This window comes from Lynx rufus, unplaced genomic scaffold (assembly GCF_022079265.1).
Source record: "Lynx rufus isolate CCGP_SWC_20201006 ecotype Redwood Valley unplaced genomic scaffold, mLynRuf1.p SCAF_7, whole genome shotgun sequence".
NCBI lineage: Eukaryota > Metazoa > Chordata > Mammalia > Carnivora > Felidae > Lynx > Lynx rufus.
The window spans coordinates 28,136,227-28,155,000 of NW_025814889.1; the positions used below are offsets into that span (position 1 = coordinate 28,136,227).

Below are 18,774 nucleotides of genomic sequence, written 5' to 3' on the forward strand. Positions count from 1 at the left end.
TTTGGAATGGGTGTTAATGGATTAGGAGAAAATTCATGAGCAAGAGGTGAGTTTTCTTTTAACTGTTGGGAGGAACATCATTGAGGGAGGAGTGTGGGAGTTTTGTTGGAAGTAAATACGAAGTGGTTTATCAATATTCCTCAAGCACAAGTCCAAACTTGGCCAATTCTACGTAACTGCAAAGCCAACTGAGGACCCCAATGCCTTTCTCTCTTCCGTGCATTCTTAAGAAACTCACCATCCAGACACTCTTGATGGCTTCAAAAAATGCATGGACATTGACACGTCTGAGTTAATAAGCATTCAGAAGAGTTAGACTCTAAATATGAAGATGTTCCAGAAACATATTAATTTATCATGCTTATATATTTTTTTCAGGAATGTGTAAGAGTAATGTATAAAAACATGCCAAAGTGTAAAGGAGCTAATAAGTATAAAGTAAAAATTCTAGGTAACAGGAGAGCACTGTCTTTTAATTGACAGCACTTATTTTTCTTAGTATCATAAAATAATGATGCATTTTGAAAATGATGGTATCTCAGATTTGATGAAATACAGTAGACTCTCCTTCTTCCATTTTAAGGTTGTTTCCTATTCCGCTGGGTGTTATATTCCATAATTGATGGGACCAGCCCTCTATTAATGGACACTTGGGTCACTCCAATTTTTCACCGTGATAAACAATGCTGCAGCAAATATTCTTGTGCATACATCTTTCACACTTGCATGATTTTCTCTTTAGGGCAATAAACCAAAATTTTGATAAGTGTCAAGTAGCAGGGATATTAAAATGATACACCCTGACTGGTTGTGCCTGAGGTGCCAGGGAAGAGCAGACCCAAAACCTGAAGAGTCAGCGAGCTGTGGCAGGGGGCGATTATCGCTTGTGAAAACCCAGGATGTGGACCAGGGCTTGCCCTGCCTGGAAGCCAGTCCGCTTCTTTTTGGAGCAGACTAGAGGGGGAAACTGCAGGCAGGAAAAAACTGCCTGGCCATTCATTCATTGCTACTCTGCGCCAGCTATTGTGACAAATGCTAAGTGACGAGACAGAAATGGTCCCTGCCCTGTGAGAGGTGACTAGACCGTGTAAGCCATGCTAAGAACTTTGAATTTGATCCTCCAAAGTATTTTGTTTGTTTGTTTGTTTTTAGTCCCCAAATCCTTAAAAGACTTGAGGAAGAGAAATGTCACAATCAGATTGATTTAGTTTCTCTGAATCAAAATGCTTGACATTTGATATAGTTGAACAGGTGGCGGGAACGGGAGCCCACCATTGGGACCCATCTGTCTGAAGGCAGGGAATCTTCCTGGAGCTTTTGAACCAACTGTACTATATGGGGAAATGTTGCTGAGAACTTCAGAAAACAGAGGTGGGAGGTGAGGAGCTCCTTCTCTTTCACAATCCATCACGTTTGAGTGCAGCTGATCTGGATTTGGAAAGCTCGAAAAAGAAGCCTTCCAGATGGCACGCAGGACTGAGCCGCCATGGCATTCCTTATATGTACTCCTTGGTTAACTTGGCCCTACCACCTCTTGTCCCTGCCTCTGTCTACACTGTTCTTACTTGGGCAACGCTTCTTCCTCTTGGTCTGGCTAACTCAAGCTGATCTTGAAGTCTTAGGTATAACGCCATTTACTCCAAGAAACCACCTCCTAGGCTAGGCCAGGGGCTGGTACTATGTCTCCCTTGGCACAGTATGACCTCTATCACTGTTTACATAGCACACTTTAGAAAACTTGCCTCGAGGGCTGCCACCTCTGTAGTTGGACAGGTCATGCCTTGCAGTGGGGCACCCTTTATACTGTACTCTATGTGACAAATGTCCCCTGAAGTTGTCCAGTGCATACTCTGGGTGGCTGTACGTGTCTGCCCTGATTGCTTATTTTACTATAAGTCTTCCCCAATAGATTGTCAACTCCGGAAAGTCCTGGACCATGTCTTCTTGCTCGTGATTTTATTCCCTGCTCCCCCCTCCCCCCCAGCTAGTAACTATTAGTACTTAAGGTTTTCTTTTTTTTTCTTTTTTCTTTCTTTATTTATTTTGAGGGGGGAGAGAAGAGGGGAAGAAAGAGGAAGAGAGAGAAACCCAAGCAGGCTCCACACTGTCAGCGCACATCTTGATGCAGGGCTTGATCCCATGAACTGTGAGATCATGACCTGAGCTGAAATCAAGAGTCACATGCTTAACCAACTGAGCCACTCAGGAGCCCCTATTTATTTATTTATTTGAGAGAGAGAGAGAGAGAGAGAGAGAGAGAGAGAGAATCTTAAGCAGGCTCCACACTCAGCACAAAGCCAGATACAGTTCAATCCCACGACCGTGGGATCATGACCTGAGCCAAAACCAAGAGTCTGACGCTCAACTGACTGAGCCACCCACGTGCCCCAGTACTTAATGTTTTCTAATGAAAATAACAAATCTATCCTTGTTAATGCATACAACCTTCCCATTTGGATTTATCATACCTAATTTTTTCCAAGGCATTGTGTTTGTAATTAGACCTAAATTGGTAAGATCCTCACCGGTGTCTTTCCATTTTTGTTTTATATCCTGCTTGCATTAACATGATCAGAATGTTTCCTTCTCTATTACTTGATAACTTTTATCAAAATACTCACTGGAAGGGCAAGCCTCACAATTGCACAAACATGAGATAAGACCAGTTTTAAGGACTCAGCAATCCACTGAGAGAGGATGAAAGGAGAAACTTCTCCCATAAGGGAGCTGACAGCCAGTCTAATGGAAAAAGTTCCACCCAACAACATAGGCCTCCCCCTCAGTGGCCCCCTGCCCTCCCCACCTACAAGAGAGTCTGGCAAATGAAATCTTTCTTTGGGCACGTTGCTGGTGATAAGCAAGAATAGACACTGAACAGGCAACCAGCGCTCATGACACAAACTCTAAAAGAAGTTTCTGTCAAATGCTGAAATTAAGGCAATTAAACACTTTCTACTCATCCAGCTCAGAATACCTACCTATAAAATAAAAGCTATTCTGAGGGCTGGGTATCTATTGTGCTGGCCACTAGGGTTGAATAAAAGCAAATCATGCCTACACCTATTTTCCCAGAGGTCCGGCATATACATAATTTTGGAGAAAATTCCCATCTTGGTGAACACAACTATCTTGGAAACAGCGACCCCAAAGGAGAAACTCCCCACTTCCCTCGTTGCTTCAGGAGAGACCCAGTTCCAGCTTTAGCAGTTATTCCCCAGAGATCCTTAAAGGCAAATGATATATGGGAACAGAAAAGATAATGTGCCCCGTTAAAAGGACAAGGTAAGAATTCAGAAAAATCGTGTCCTGCTTCCTCCTGTAACTCAAGCAAGCTACTTTCATAGTTAAAGCAAACTCCACTGTCACTCTCTTCCCCACTAAAAAAGTCCTGTATATAGAACACCCACGAAGAAAAGGAGAAGAAGATGTGTTAAAAGAAACTTCCAAACATTGGTTTGGAGAAAGTGGCAAGATGCTCAATGGGTTAGATGGCACCTGGAAATATGGAACTATGATTTGCTGACTGAAAATGGATTTGTTGGCTAACAGCTAGAGGAGGAGGAGTACGGAAACACAACAAATTCTTGGAGGGTTTCTTTCATGACTGGTCACTTTCCTGGCTATAGAAAATAAACAGAATCACGGGGCGCCTGGGTGGCGCAGTCGGTTAAGCGTCCGACTTCAGCCAGGTCACGATCTCGCGGTCCGTGAGTTCGAGCCCCGCGTCGGGCTCTGGGCTGATGGCTCGGAGCCTGGAGCCTGTTTCCGATTCTGTGTCTCCCTCTCTCTCTGCCCCTCCCCCGTTCATGCTCTTTCTCTCTCTGTCCCAAAAACAAATAAACGTTGAAAAAAAAATTTAAAAAAAAAAAGAAAATAAACAGAATCAAACCCTTTGTAGTCAACCCATGTCTTCAAGAACTCAATCAATGAATAATGAAAAGTGTCTATACATTTGAAAGGTAAGAGGAATAATATGCAACTAAGAAACACACAATGAAAATGATCTGAAATGATAAATCTTTGGCAGAAAACATGCTAAAGAAGTGTGTAAATATGTCATTATTTGCAGTATAATTGAGGAATGTTTTCTTCCATCTGAAATTAAATTTTGCAATTTAAGACGATCTGATGAAAAGGCCATTTATTCAATAAGAAAGCTATTTCTTTACAACATTAATCATCTTAAACTCATGGTCTCTCCAGGGGGATAACCCCACTTTGCTTTTCCATTGATATTATCTTTAACAGGAAATAAATGACTATGCTAGAGTTGTATCCTCACTGATACTGTTAGATGGAACTTAGGAATATGACAGACTTTATGACTTCCCTATGGGCGTCATAATCACCAAACAATGGCATTTTCTTTGAGTGCGATGAAAACTACATTAATGAAAATAATCAGGCTGCAGTGTACCTCAGTGCTGATGGAATTCAAGGAAAAAGACTCATTTGTGAGTTGCTTACATAATTGGAAGATTCTGACTGATATTCACTACCATAATGATGACAGACTTAATTTCCAGAATTTCACACAACAATTGTAACATGTTGAGAAAAATGAATAATCCTTACTCTTTTAGACACCCAGATATGCATTAAGTATTTTTAATAATACTCTGAAATCTAACACTATTTGAAGTTATCGATTGAGTCTTTGCTCTGGCAAAAACTGTGTCATCAGAGGAATTCTTTATGCATCTTTGTGCATGGTGAAATACACATTTGCTACATATTTCAGTATTTTCCCTTTCCTCCCACGGCAGAGATGGCACACAGATGGCACCAGGACCTTGTCCTTCCATGGCAGACATCACTAATCCATCTCGCACACACGTTTGCTGAGCCCAGACCAGCTTTCTCAGGATGCCACTTCCGTGAACTGCCCAGTTCGTGCTCGGATGAAACCCATTTATGATTCCTATCCCAGAAAGTAGCTCTACATACCTGGTTTAGAAAACTAAGTTCCATGTATGCAACTGTATATGAAATCCTTTTTCATTACTGTCAAAAATAGGTTTCTCCATAAGCTATTGTGAAATCAGATGTGATGTAGACATAACTAAAACACCATCAATCTTTTAGGTTCACACATGTAGAAGATAAAAGATGATTAAAGCAACGGTCAGTCTACTAATTGATAAAAGTCTGGGTGATACTTTTTTTTTTTTTAAAGTTTTAATGTTTATTTATTTTTGAGAGAGACAGAGACAGAATGAGAGTGGGTTAGGGGCAGAGAGAGAGGGAGACACAGAATTTGGAACAGGCTCCAGGCTCCAGGCCATCAGCAGAGCCCGACGTGGGGCTCGAACTCACAAGCTGTGAGACCGTGACCTGAGCGGAAGTCGGACGCTCAACCGACCGAGCCACCCAGGCGCCCCTGGGTGATACTTTTTATAAATATATTTTTATATGACGGGGCAAACCTGTAAGTACAATAAGTTATTGATCGGTAAAATATTATTATCTGGGAGATTGATTACACTTCAACACTGCCCTTTTGCCACAGTGGTAGCTACCACAGCATCCGACACCTTCAAAGATTACCTAGGAGGTTTTGTTTATGTTCACATAAAACGCGAAATGATTTTGTTAATAAGGTAAGTCGAGTCAGCAAAAACATAGCTTCCGGTGCCATGCTTTGTAACGCCTTTGTCCTCAAGTCCATTCTCAAGCAGTCTTCCCCTGAAAGGGTAAGGTCCGGCTCTTAACATCCATCAGCCACGGTTGCCGTGATCGTTATTTCTTTCCGTCAAAACAGTTGAATCGAAAGACCGAGGTTACTGAAAGCTTACTCAGGCGGCAGGGAAATAAACCCAAATATGACAGGAAGATTTCTCAGCTGCTTCCTCCGTCCTTCACCTGGGGGCCATCTGCTTCTCGTGATGTGAAAGAAGCTGGCAGGCAGGAGCCCTGCACGGCTGCCTGCTCCACCCGGCCTGCCGGGGGCAACCTGCCGCCTACCGTCCCACTGTGTCTTTTTCTCCTCACGGTCTCTTCTCTCTTGAATCCCAGGAAGCAACGACACGGACAAGGGAGACATGTGTTAGCTTCAGAAAAGGACTTGTGTAAAACGGAAAGGCAAAAATCTATCATATCTATTGTACATGCTGGATGTAAGCCGACTCTTTAAGGTGAAAACAAGACACAAGACACCTGGGCAGCTCAGTCGGTTAAGCTTCCGACCCTTGATCTCGGCTCGGGTCTTGATCCCACGGTTCTTGAGTTGGAGCCCTTCATGGGGCTCTGCGCTGACAGTGTGGAGCCTGCTTGGGAGTCTCTCTCTCACTCCTTCTCTCTCTGCCCCTCTCTTGTTCGCTCTCTCTGTCCCTCAAAATAAATAAGTGAACTAAAGAAATAGCATTTAATTTAAAAAAAGGTGAAAACAAAACACAAAGCTTCTTTCCAATTGCAGTCAAGTTGGGAGCTAATTCAAGTCGCTGAATTCTCTGCCTTTTCTACTACAGGAGCATAAAATCAACTCAGGGCAGAGGACCCCCTCCCTGCCCGCTGTCCCAGGTGTGCCACAAAACCAGCTGTCAGGCCAAGCTGATGGGATGGCTAAGGGAGAAGGGGCACGAAATGGGGGTCAACCCACCCACTCCCACTGGTGGGGGATTTAGCAGGATGTGGCATGCTTTCATACCTGTGAGATGGAGTGACGATGCTCTCACTGCTGGCCTCAAAGCACTAAGAGAGAGAGAAGAGGGAAAAGAAATGACCTAATGGATGTGTAAGTGCTGTGTCATTCTGAAGAGTCCCCACGGAGCTTCAGCAGCATTGATATTTTTTATTATTGTCATCCTCATCATCTTGTGTTTGGTAGACGTCAGAAAAGGCAGTTCTCTGGATTCAAACAATATGAAAGAGACTTAGATAAGGTGCAATATTGTCAAATTCACCTTTTAGTTAATTTCCAACCATCGTCTACCCCTGGTTTTCAATGTTGGCTCAGCATTCAGAATCAATTGTAGGCTTGGGTGTGTTAAAAACATACATTAAAAAAAAACAACAACAACAACAAAAAACAAAAATGATGTCATGTGCGAGCTTTATCCCAGGACTGGATGGGACCCAGTTGTTTTCTATTTTTAAAAATTCTCCCAGTAATTCTGATGCCTAGCCAAATGTGACAACCACATGCACATGCACATGGTGATCCAGGGCGATTGTAGCCCCTCACATTCCCCTGAGGCCCCAAATTTCTTCCAAGCACAAGTCTGGGTAGGATGGGCAGTGATGCCACAAGATTCCATTGGCAGAGAATTTTCTTCTTCTTTTTTTTATTTTTATTTTTTTTAATGTATTTATTTTTGAGAGAGAGACAGATTCAGAGACAGAGTGCAAACAGGGGCGGGGCAGAGAGAGAGAGAGAGAGAGAGACAGAATCCAAAGCGGGCTCCAGGCTCTGAGCTGTCAGCACAGAGCCTGATGCAGGGCGTGAACTCACGATGGTGAGATCGTGACCTGAGCCGAAGTCGGATGCTAAACTGACTGAGCCACCCAGGCGCCCCTCGTCTTCTTCTTTTTGAAAGTTTATTTGTTTATTTTGAGAGAGAGCGGGAGAGAGAGACTCACAAGCAGGCTCTGCACTGCCAGCGTGGAGCCCCATGTAGGGCTCGAACTCATGAACCGCAAGATCATGACCTGAGTGGAAATTAAGAGTCAGACACTTAACCGACTGAGCCACCCAGGCATCCCAACAGAGACTTTCCTTCTGCCTTGGCCTCTCTCTCCTTCCATTCCTCACCTTCCCAGGAAAAAACGGTGACCTGACTAATCCAAACGTTTCTCCTGCTCCCCATCCCACCACCTCTTTCTTTAATTAATTCTGATGATGAGTTGGAACAGGAGCCACCTGGAGTGAGATGTTGGCTCCATTTCTCAGCATCTAATATCTGACATAATCACAATGTATAGTGTAATGGCTAATGAAACCCCGAACAAAATTTATTATACTAAAAGATAGAAGCGTGCATTTAAAATAAGTGCCCGAGATTACATTTTGCTGAATTCCAATTTTAAACTCAGCATTGAATTTATGTGGGTTTTTTTTTCCCCCCAGGTAATGACTGCATTAGCAAAGGACGGATACTTTGATTCCTACTAATCCATTTCTCTTGGGTTAAAATACTTTATTTTAAATTGTTTCTCTCAAACTTACCCAGTCGTTGGCGTGTGTAATTGTGACACGGTTAATTCTAATCAGCTCAATCCTAGACAAAGATTTTTGTGACTCTGTAAACACTTGCTTTTTTTTTTTTTTTATCTAAGAACTCAGTTTAAATTAAATTAATCTTTACAAACTTTTGCTATTAAAATCCTCTCGGGTTGGTACAGGTAAGACCATCAAACTGATTGCTGACATCTAGAATGTTGTTGTTCTTTTCATTTCCCTTAAGTTTTTCAGCACGTTCATACAGTAATATTTCCCAGCTGGTAAGGGACCCAGCTTCTGGAAGAGGAAAAAGCAAGAAACACAGCCTAGCTCCCCAGCTGCATGTGATTACGTTATTCCCAATTCACAGGAAATGAACAATCATTTAGTCTTGACAGGTACATCCAGAAACTCCTGTCTTCCTTTTCAACCTGAAAAAAAAAAATAAATAAATAAAAATCAGGGTCTACAGAAGTTAAGCATTAGCCTTTAAAGTATGCTTCATATTTTTTGCCAATGTTATGAGGATATCTTGTGAAAGCTTTTGAAAACACTCTGGGAAAATGCTGCCAACAGCCTTAGAAACCTGGGAGGAAGAAAATAATCATCCAAAATACTTTCTGTTCATGAAGATATGTAACTTAGCGGTCCCTTGTGAGCTGGTGAAGTTTAGACATATGTGATGGTAATTGGGGTGCGACCCAAATGGCCTTTTTAGTAGACTATTAGACTTAACACAAAAGCAAAGATGTCAGCGGTAAATGGCCCTCTGAATCAGTTCTAGGATGAACTAAAAGCAATTACAAATATGTTAGGAAGGGTTTTTTCCCCCTTTATCCTGATGGATTTGTCCCTCGATTGAAAATATTTCCATTTTCTGAACACAGTTTTCCAATGGAGAAATGCAATCAACACGGCATAATACTCCCATTCGTCTTGCAGTTTAAAATTCACCAAGCCCTTCCAGGGCCATTACTTACTCCTCGCCGCTGTCGCGTAATGGAGGCCGGCCTCCATTTTACAGATGACCAAGCAGAGACACCAGGGAGGCTCCGCAGGCTGCCTGGAGTCGCATTTCCCCGGTGGGAGCCTCGGGACAGACAGCTGGGTCTTTTGGCTCCTAGGCCAATACTGTTTAGTCTATCTAGCTGAGGATTTTAAAACATTTACTTCAGCTTAACTCACTTTGCCCCCTATTATGGTCCATTTGTGTATGTCAGTCTTTATCTCTGGACCTGAGTCAAACTTCACCCCTTCTCCCACCTCCTCTTGTTTCAGAAGGAAAAAAAAAAAAAATTCAAAGCCTAAATATGGAACACATGTGCTTCTCATCTGGGCTGTTTAGAGGGATTGGGGAAATGAGAACTGTCGTTGGCTCTTTGTCCTGATGTTTTGGCATGCCCTCACACCTGGGTCCCCCTGGCACCGCTACTGGCCCCAGTCTGAGCTGACCGCGCTCGGGATCAACGTCCGCGGTGCGCCTTTACTCAACTCTCAACATTTTGGCTTCTCTGTGTTTTGGAGGCTCGCTCTCCTGGTCCGTGAAAAACCTACTCTGGTCTCTATTTATGGTAGATTTGGAGGTGCGCGGTGCGAGGATAGTAGACGCCTTTCGCGTAAAGGCCTGGAATCCGCCGCCACCTCTCCGACTGGACTGCAGTGGGCAGCCATGACTCATGGTGAGGTCATGCATTCCCAGGCAAAGTTTATAGTAACCAGGAGGCTTAGCTATTTGCAGGTGCCCTACATACTGAGCATACTAATTCTAACTCACCTCCATGTTGCACTGGCATCTTTTGAAGTAGAACTTCATGGGGTGAACAGGAAGACTACAACATTTTTATTATAGTTGGCTTCCTTTGCTGAATTAGCGTTTATATTTTCCCAGTAGAAATCCCCAAATTGAAAATATAGAGGTGTCAGCTAACACCACTTTAGTTAAGGTTGTGTCAACATTTCCTATAAACCTTGTTTTTCTAGGGTTTATAACTAGACCATAAAAATTTGCTCAGCTCTGAAACTTGGCATAGAGAGTAAACCTGGGAGTGAATTTTGCAGAATCTGAAGAAGGAAAAATAAGTTCAGCTGTTTGGAACATGTGCCTGTTCTAAAATGGAACTGATTTTTAGATGCATTTTCTTTTTTGTGTGACTCAAATGGAACTTCGGTTTAAAAAAAAAAAGAACTCAAGATTATTTCATTAATATGGGCTAATTGCACTTGTTAGTTTTCAGAGAAAAAGTTAATGATTGAGGTATTTAACTCAAACCCACTGACTGCATCTGCAGGTACAAGTTTTTGCAAAGCAGTTAGCTGTGCATAATAATGTGATGTGGCAAATCGTCTGCACACCTTTTAGTGCAGGAAATGACCAATGCGCTTCGAAGGAAAGACTCCTTCTGATAAGAGGTTAATGGGCCATTTCAAAATGCTTACTCACTCAGGAGAGCATCCCTTTATTCATCTTTACTTAGTCTGTAGTTCACATTTATTGGATGCCCCCAAAAAGCAGTTCATGTACCATTTGCATCAGGGAAAGAAACATCCAATCCCTCTGAACACCTAGTTTTTCCTGAAAGCGGAGCTGATACTCTGCATCCCTAGCAGCTCACTGCCCTTTTGCTGCCAGGATATCGGTAACTGGAGACCATTAGTCAACGTGTTGCTATATGCTTGTGATGCCCTGGGCTGCATTTGTCTGTCTGTCTCAGGCCATGAGCTCTGGAAAGATGGCCGCCACCACCCGTGACAGAAGCATGTGGAGGAAAGGACAAAAGCGTTAGACTCAAAGCTAGCAGAACTGAGTTCTTGTGCCCCCTCTGGGCCCTTACTGACTCTGTGGACTCAGACTAGTCAGTCTGCCTGTCTGCCGATAACAACACCCTGCTAACCTAGTAGGCTTATTGAGAGAGTCCACTGAAAGCATTATATATATAGAAGCAGGTTTTAGACTGTAAAGGGCCATCCAAATGTGAGGGGATGGCACCTACCTCAGCATCTGATATCCAAGGAAGCCTACTTAAATGTTGTTAGTAATGCAGACTTTCAGCTGATTCATGTGGAAAGGCCCTGGGCTTCCCAGCAGAAAAAGCCACAACAACGTGACTCAACCTCGGCTTTATTCCTTCTAATTGCTCTTTTCTTTCTTTTTCTTTTTTTTTTTTTAATTTTTCAATGTTTATTTTTGAGAGAGAGAGAGAGAGAGCGAGCGCGTGCGTATGCACAAGTTGGGGAGGGGCAGAGAGAGAGGGGACAGAGGATGTGAAGCAGATTCTGTGCCGACAGCAGAAAGCTCAACACGGGGCTCGAACCCACGTGCCGTGAGATCATGACCTGAGCCGAAGTCATGCGCTTAACCCACTGAGCCACTCAGGTGCCCCGTTCTTTTTTTTTTACCTACCTGTCACTGATCACTGACCACTTTTCTGAATGGAGAATGTTCCAGAGTCTTGGCTAGTCATTTCACATGGACATCAACCCAGTCTGGCCCAACACCACCTTTGATGTCACCTCATTCTGCCACTGCTCATCCCACCCCCACCCTGCAAACGCAACGGCGGATCCTTTCGTTAGTGGCGCAGAAACAATTTTTGGTACCTTCATCCACTCCACCCGAGGGCTCTTTCCTCACGGTGAAACATGCTACACGTCTCAGACACAAGTGATCTACGTTTGTTATGGAGTTTTCTGGCAGGAGGATCCATGAAATGTCATTAGCATTGTCAGTCCTCAGAAGGGCCCACTTGGTTTAATGCTCTGTGGCCAGCATCTTAAAATTCTTAATCCATTTTATTTTTTTAAATTATTTTTATTTTTGCTAATCAAAACCTTTGTAGAAAACATCAGGAGGCTATCTTCTGAAGGTTCTTGGGCCTCAGAACTTAGGAAGCAGGGCCCCTACGCCCATGATCCATTAAGAAAGGACTACAGCAAAGTTCCATGGCCAGGCCATCCTCTGCTTCTCGGATGCTATGCCGAGTTGCAGGTCCTGTGCTCATGTTTCTAGGTTGAGGCCTGGCCTGTGGACTCACAGGCAAGGTCTGCAGGCTCCAAGCTTGGCCTTCAGAGGTGGCCTCATGGGGCAAGTCTATTTTTTTTTTTTAATGTTTATTTATTTTTGAGAGAGACAGAGCATGAGTGGGAGAAGGCAGAGAGAGAAGGAGACACAGAATCCGAAGCAGGCTCCAGATGTGGGGCTCGAACTCATGAACCGTGAGCTCATGACCTGAGCCAAAGTCAGATGCCTAGCTCACTGAGCCACCCAGGCGCCCCAGAGCAAGTCTATTTTTGAGGGCAGAGTCCACCAGTTGATGTCCATCTTGGAGAGTACCACCTGGGGCAGATTCACATGGCAGTGGGCTGTGACTTCTACCAAGTAGATGAAGACATCACTAAGTTCCCCTTGAGAGGCTGCCTGTTCTCTGGGGGGCCCGGCTTGGGGGCCAGCCTCCTCATCGGGCTTCCACTGAAAGAGCTCTGCCTGCTCCCCTCCTTCCCCTCCCCCCAAGGCCAATGGGAGGTTCTGAGCCTGGTGAAACTGGCACCAGTCTCATTGAGCAGCAAACTCAGCACAGAGGCAGCAGTGTCCTCAAGTGTGGGCTCTGGGCTGAAGCTGAAGGGGTCAGGAGAAGTACTGCCATCTCCCCCTGTGTCCTCACACGTGTCCCCATTTGCCCGAGACATGCCTTGAACTTCGTAATGCATTAAAACATTTTTTTGTAATGTTTTATTTATTTTTGAGAGAGAGAGAGAGAGAGAGAGAGAGACAGAGCATGAGTGGGGGAGGGGCAGAGAGAGAGAGGGAGACATAGAGTCTGAAACAGACTCCAGGCTCCGAGCCGGCAGCACAGAGCCTGACGCGGGGCTCGAACTCAGGAACGATGAGATCATGACCTAGGCTGAAGTGGGATGCTTAACCAACTGAGCCACCCAGGTGCCCCTAACTTTGTAATGCATTTTAAACAAGTGTCCCCACATCTTCATGTTGGACTTGTCCCTATAAATTCTGTAACAGGTTCTGGTCCTGACCATTTCCTATCTAGCCCTACAAGCCTCAACCTGGAACAAGCCTAGGGCTGAAAGTTTTGAGGTCACCTTTTCCAGGCAGTGGAGGGGTTTAGAGTGAGTCTTGCTGTCCCCAACCGAGGCTGGAGGTTGGCCGTCTCCTGCCCTCGAGCCCCCCACCACACCCCATGCCTACAGCCTGTAGGACTAGGTTTCTGCTGCAGGTCTTGGCTGAAACGAGAACCCTCTCAGCTGTCTTGGCAGGAGCCAGACTCCCTGCCTAGCATTTACAGCTCCTCTTCCAGAAGCCTGGATGCTGATGTGGGCATTTGTAGTTTCCAGCACGAAAGGGGTGCTGGGTACCTTGGAGCAGCCACAGTCTGTAACCGAGGATGATCACTTCTGCATCCGTTTACCCAACCAAGCATAACCAGGCACTACGTGGGCACTGGGGACATGTCAGTAAGATAAAGATGTTCCTGCCCCCAGAGACGTTCACATCCTAGCAGGAGAAGTCAGACAGTGAACATAATCAATGATTATATTTGTGGGTTGAAAAATGAATGGTGCTCTGGAAAAGTAGGCAGCAGGGTCCGTTAAGGAAATGGGGGGTGGGGGTGGGGAGGACAGTTTGCATTAGGAAGGGAAAGTCTGATGCAAGACTTGAAGGGGTGGTGGATGTTAATTTCTGGGGGACAAGCATGCTGGGCACAGGGTGCAGCTAGTGCAAAAGGGGGGTGAGCATGGCTGAAGAGGGGGAGGCAGGAGGCCTTGTGGCTGGAGCCCTTGAGACGAGAGAGGTAGGAGGTGAGGCCAGGAGGGGGGGCAGTGCCGAGGGCTGGGTGTTGTCAAACCAGCTGGGAGCAGCACAGTGACCAGATCTGTTCCAAAGGAATCTCCCTGGCTGCTGTTCCAGGGCAGACCATGGAAGGGCGAGTGTGGAAGCATTAAGACCTGTGCTCCTTTGAGCATTGTAATTTGGGCTTGATACCCCCCCCCTTCCCACTCAGGGGGCCTTAGGGCTGGTTCTGCCCTGGCTCCGCGGGGCTGCAGCCTCATCCCTTCCAGCTTCTTCCACACAGTCTGGTGGGGTGGAGCCCTCAGCTGCATCTGTAGGGAAACCCACCCAAAAAAGAGGAGACCCAGGGCCTGGCAGGGCATTCCCTCTGACCACAGATTTTAAAAAAAGAAAAGGTTAGCTCTTCTCCCGGGGACCACCTACCTCCACCACCGTGGAGGCGTGCAAGCTTCGTGCCACTGTGGACCCTGCAGGCCTGCAGTGCCTTCCCAGCCCTGTTTCCAGCAGCCCCACCCCTACTCTCGGGCTCACCCAGAAGCTTGCTTTCAAGTGAGTCTCCGTGGACGTTAAGTCAGTAAAACACCTTTACAGCCAGTACTCGAGGCACCCTCTGAGGTCACAAAGCTCGCCTGGCAACACAGGGAAGTGGATGGTGCCTAATGGGCAGAGGGAGCGGCACCCCCGGGGCACACCTGGCCGGCAGGTCACTGGTAAGCAGGGACGGAGGTGGCGTAAAGAAGTCCTGCCTGTCTCCTTTTGGTTCATCTCTCATCATCTTGGGTTTTTTTCCCCCAGTATGTTACTGTACATGTTAACGAAGATGAAACCTTTCACACAGATCCCGGACTGGGTCTGGAATCAAGTAAGCCAAGCGTCAACGTGAAAGCACTCTCCAAAAATCAGGTAGCATCATTATGGGGGAAAAGCAGACTCCAGCGGTCTCCCTTAGTGTTGGGAAATGTGCTGACTACCTTCCAAACAATTAAATCCCATCAAGCTGTTCAACTTATCCTGATCTAATAATCTGCCCAGACTCTCAAAGCACCGCCTCGCGGGGGCTGCTAGGACTCGGGCTCAGCTACACGTAACACTTTCTCCAGGGAGACGGAGCTGGGTGGTGGAGCAGGCTGGACGCTGGGCCAAAAGTCCGAGCACTCGCGGTGTTCTGTAACCGGGGACGAGTCACTTAACCTCTCACAGGCTCAGTTTCCTTCCCTGTAAAATGTCCTACCTACCTCACAGGGTTTGGGTAGAGTCGTATGAAATAAGGCATCCAAAAGTCCTGTATAGATGGGACAGTACAAGGCCATGCCAGTCAGACCCTTTAAAGACTAACCCACCTGCACGTGGAACCATAACTTTATGCTCATCAGCCTCTTGTTCCCCCCAATTCCAAGATCCAAAGGCAGACTGAGTATCGATATTTTAGGGACTTCCCTGCCTTCCCTGCTTTTGTTTTGTTCTGTTTTTTGGGTGGTTTGTACGGTTAGAAAACAAAGAGGCCAGGTTGCTGGGTCATCGTGTGCATCGAGGCCTTTGAGTAATTTTAAATGTGAAACACCACGTCACAGGTCACTGCAGACCCACACAGTAATGAACAGAGGCTACTGTGTCCCATAGATCAGCAGCAAGTGAGGAAAAGGAGAAAAAAACCTCCAAGTTAAAACCTGAATCAATGGTGTTGGACAAGGGCTGCTCTGGGAGGTGATATGGGGTTCAATCATATAATAAGGGCTAGCCCACTAATTAGGGTTTAAAAACATTTTGCAGAGTAGCTTGTCCCCCACGCCCACCAGTTATGAGGTGTTTTCAGGGGCTGGGGGTGTGGAGAATTGGCACATGGTAGCATCTTGGGATAGTTCTTCCTCGTCGGCGATTGCCTTATCTACAAGCCCACCAGTATGGCATCACAGAACCGCTGGAGGTATGAGTCTCTCAGGGGGGTGCTGGCTACCTCGCTGGCTGAGGGGAGCACCCTGTAAAAATACCGCACTCTGAAGGGCTCAACTCTTGCGAGCAGGTTAGGAGGACTTCAACGCTCTCAGAATACACAGATGAGGAATAGAGAGGCATATTAGAAAGCATTCGCCGTGGAGCCCCATTGCCCTGGCTCCAGCCCTGGTTCCAGCACATACTATAAAATTCTCGTGTTGAGGCACCTGGGTGGCTCAGTGGGTTAAGCGTTCAACTTCAGCTCAGGTCATGATCTCACGGTTTGTGAGTTCAAGCCCCATGTCGGGCTCTGTGCTGACAGCTCAGAGCCTGGAGCCTGCTTCGGATTCTGTGTCTCCAGCTCTCTCTGCCCCTCCCCTGCTCTTGCTCTCTCTCTCTCTCTCTCTCTCTGTCAAGTTAAATAAACATTAGAAAAGAAAAAAAAATTCCTGTGTGATTGCTCAGGTTCCCTGATTCCTCACCTGTGAATAGGGCCTCAGCAGTGGGGTCCGGTGAGCTTTGAGAGGACATCGGGTGCAGGAGCTCCTGGCATAGGCACAGCCAACAAATCTTGAGTGCTTCCCTTGTGCCAAGTACCATGCTAATCACCTTCACATGGGTTATTTTATTCCGTTCTCCAATCACTCTGGGAGCTAGGTGCCAATCCTACCTTCATTCGTCAGAAGAACCTACTTTTAGAGTAGCCTAAATTGTCCCCGCTCTACATCTTTGGTCTACCAAAGTCCTGTTTTGGTTAATAAAAATCTTTCCTTTCAGTTAAGAATGCCCAAATGGAAATGTCTCTGTCTTCCTCGGCGTCCACGTGGCCATAAAAGGATATTCCCTGGATACAGAATTCAGGAGGGATTCCTCTCTTGGGTGTGTGATGTTATGTTCTGGCTCTGGAAACGAAGGAATGTTCACTTAGCTAGTAAGTAATGTAAGGTAAGTGCTTTACAGGTATTATACATAGATCATCAAAAACAACTTTCAAGACAGGCTGTTACCCACCATCTCCAATTACAGACGAGGAGACCAGGGCGCTGGAAGGTTAAAGTGATATGCCCAAAGTCACACAGCCAATTAATGGCAGAAACGGGGCTCAGGCCCAGGCAACTCTTCCTCACTGCCATTATCTGCCACCCTGGAGGGCACTCAACAGAGCATTTGCACTCCTTCCATCCCACCTACCTTATATTTGCAAGTACCTATTATATTTGCAAGTATAATATACACTTGTATAATATATATACAAGTTATATATATATATATATATATATTACTTTGGGTTACAATAAAGAATATCTTGACTACAAATTTGGTCTTGAGACATCATTTAAAATGAATGTCTGCTCAGATATCCAGAATCAAGACTTTAGTTTCTGGTAGAAAACTGGACACTCAGCTTCCCCTACTAAATTGACATCCTTTGTGCCAGCCTTTTAACACTCTCTGAGGGTCTAGTGGCCTAATAAAATCATCGCTGTGATGATGTACTACATACTAATGGAAATCAAGGTGATTTTATTAAGAGACATTTTGCTTTATATAAGGAGTTAGATGGTACAAGTAATTTAAGATAACAAAGGTCTTCATTTTGTTGCAGAATTGGCTCGCACTGCTGATTCAGCTTTGGAACGGGTACATGTTGAACACGGAAGGCAGGCAGAGGGCATTTGAACGTCACCTAGAGCCCAGGTCCCTCTGAAGTCAATGGGAGTCCTGTCTGCCCCATCATTGTGGTGTTAATGGCATTATTTTCTTTGGCCATTAGCGTGTGCTGCCCGTCACTGCAAAATGCTAAACTGCAGCTCTCTGGGGTTCCCCTGAGTAAGGGGTCTGCAAAAATTTATCTCCAGTTTCCAAATCAGACTGTCCCAGGCCCCCTGTAGCAACTGTGTTTTTCCCGATGTTCTCTTACATGTCACAAGGTTCTCAGAAAAAGCATTGATTCCCAGGGAACTGAAGCAAAGGGAGGGTTTGCCTTCTGGAAAGATCCTGCTTGGTTGTGGAAAAGTCGTCCTCAGGCTATGACCAAGCCAGCGCTCGAGACTGTGTCAAACCAGAAGCCACGGGGAGTGTGGGGATGTGGGACTGGGATACCAGGCCTGGGAGAAGCAGCCAAGAGAACGAGATTCACAGTTTACTGAGGTCTGATCCAGAAAGGGTCAGGCAGATGTGGAGGGAGCAGCGGCCAGTTTTCAGAGAGCAGGCCAGCAGTGGGTCATAGATCAGGGACTCACTGATGGCCACAGGATTTTATAGAGGGAGTCTGCTCACTGATCCTGCTGTTCACCCTTTTGTTATGTATCCTGCTTGGGGAGGGGAGCGGGTGGAAGCTGCCTTCTCCCAGGTACCACAGGGCTTGTGATATGTCCCCTCCTCTTGGGGGTGGGTCCTTACTCAGGGAGGCACTGATCACTGTGGCCTTTAGAAAACCACCACAGCTCTTATAGCCCTGGCACGGCTCTACTCGGCCAGAGGATCCCAGGCCTGGAAAGAATCTGGAGGGGAGATGGACACTTCCCTCTCTTCCTCTCGAGGTAAGAGCTAACCCTAGGACAGAACAGTCTTGAGACGCCAGACAGGTAGATAAGTCAGGCCTGTCAGGAAGACAGCCCTCCTTTCCCAAACTTTACACATCAAGGGCTCCCAAGGCTCTGGGTTTTCAAGCTCAGGCCCTTGTCCCTCCTGTCCCTTCTGACCAGGTTCAAGAACCTAGTAAGTGGGGCTAGAGTTGGTTTTGCTGCCATAGCCAAGTAGCGTGAGCCGTCCTTGGCTTCCACGGACTTAGTCAAAATGGATTTCCATGCCTTGAACGTTCTGTGTAGCATTCCAAGTCACAGCCTCGGATCTGCCTTCTGGTTCAGTGACGTGCGCC

At 45.9% G+C, this 18,774-nt stretch overlaps 1 pseudogene; it reads right to left on the reverse strand.

The window, feature by feature from the left end:
• Window positions 1–12,160: 12,160 nt before the first annotated feature.
• On the reverse strand, window positions 12,161–12,841 carry LOC124501258 (dCTP pyrophosphatase 1-like; annotated as a pseudogene).
• Between the last annotated feature and the right edge of the window lie 5,933 nt (window positions 12,842–18,774).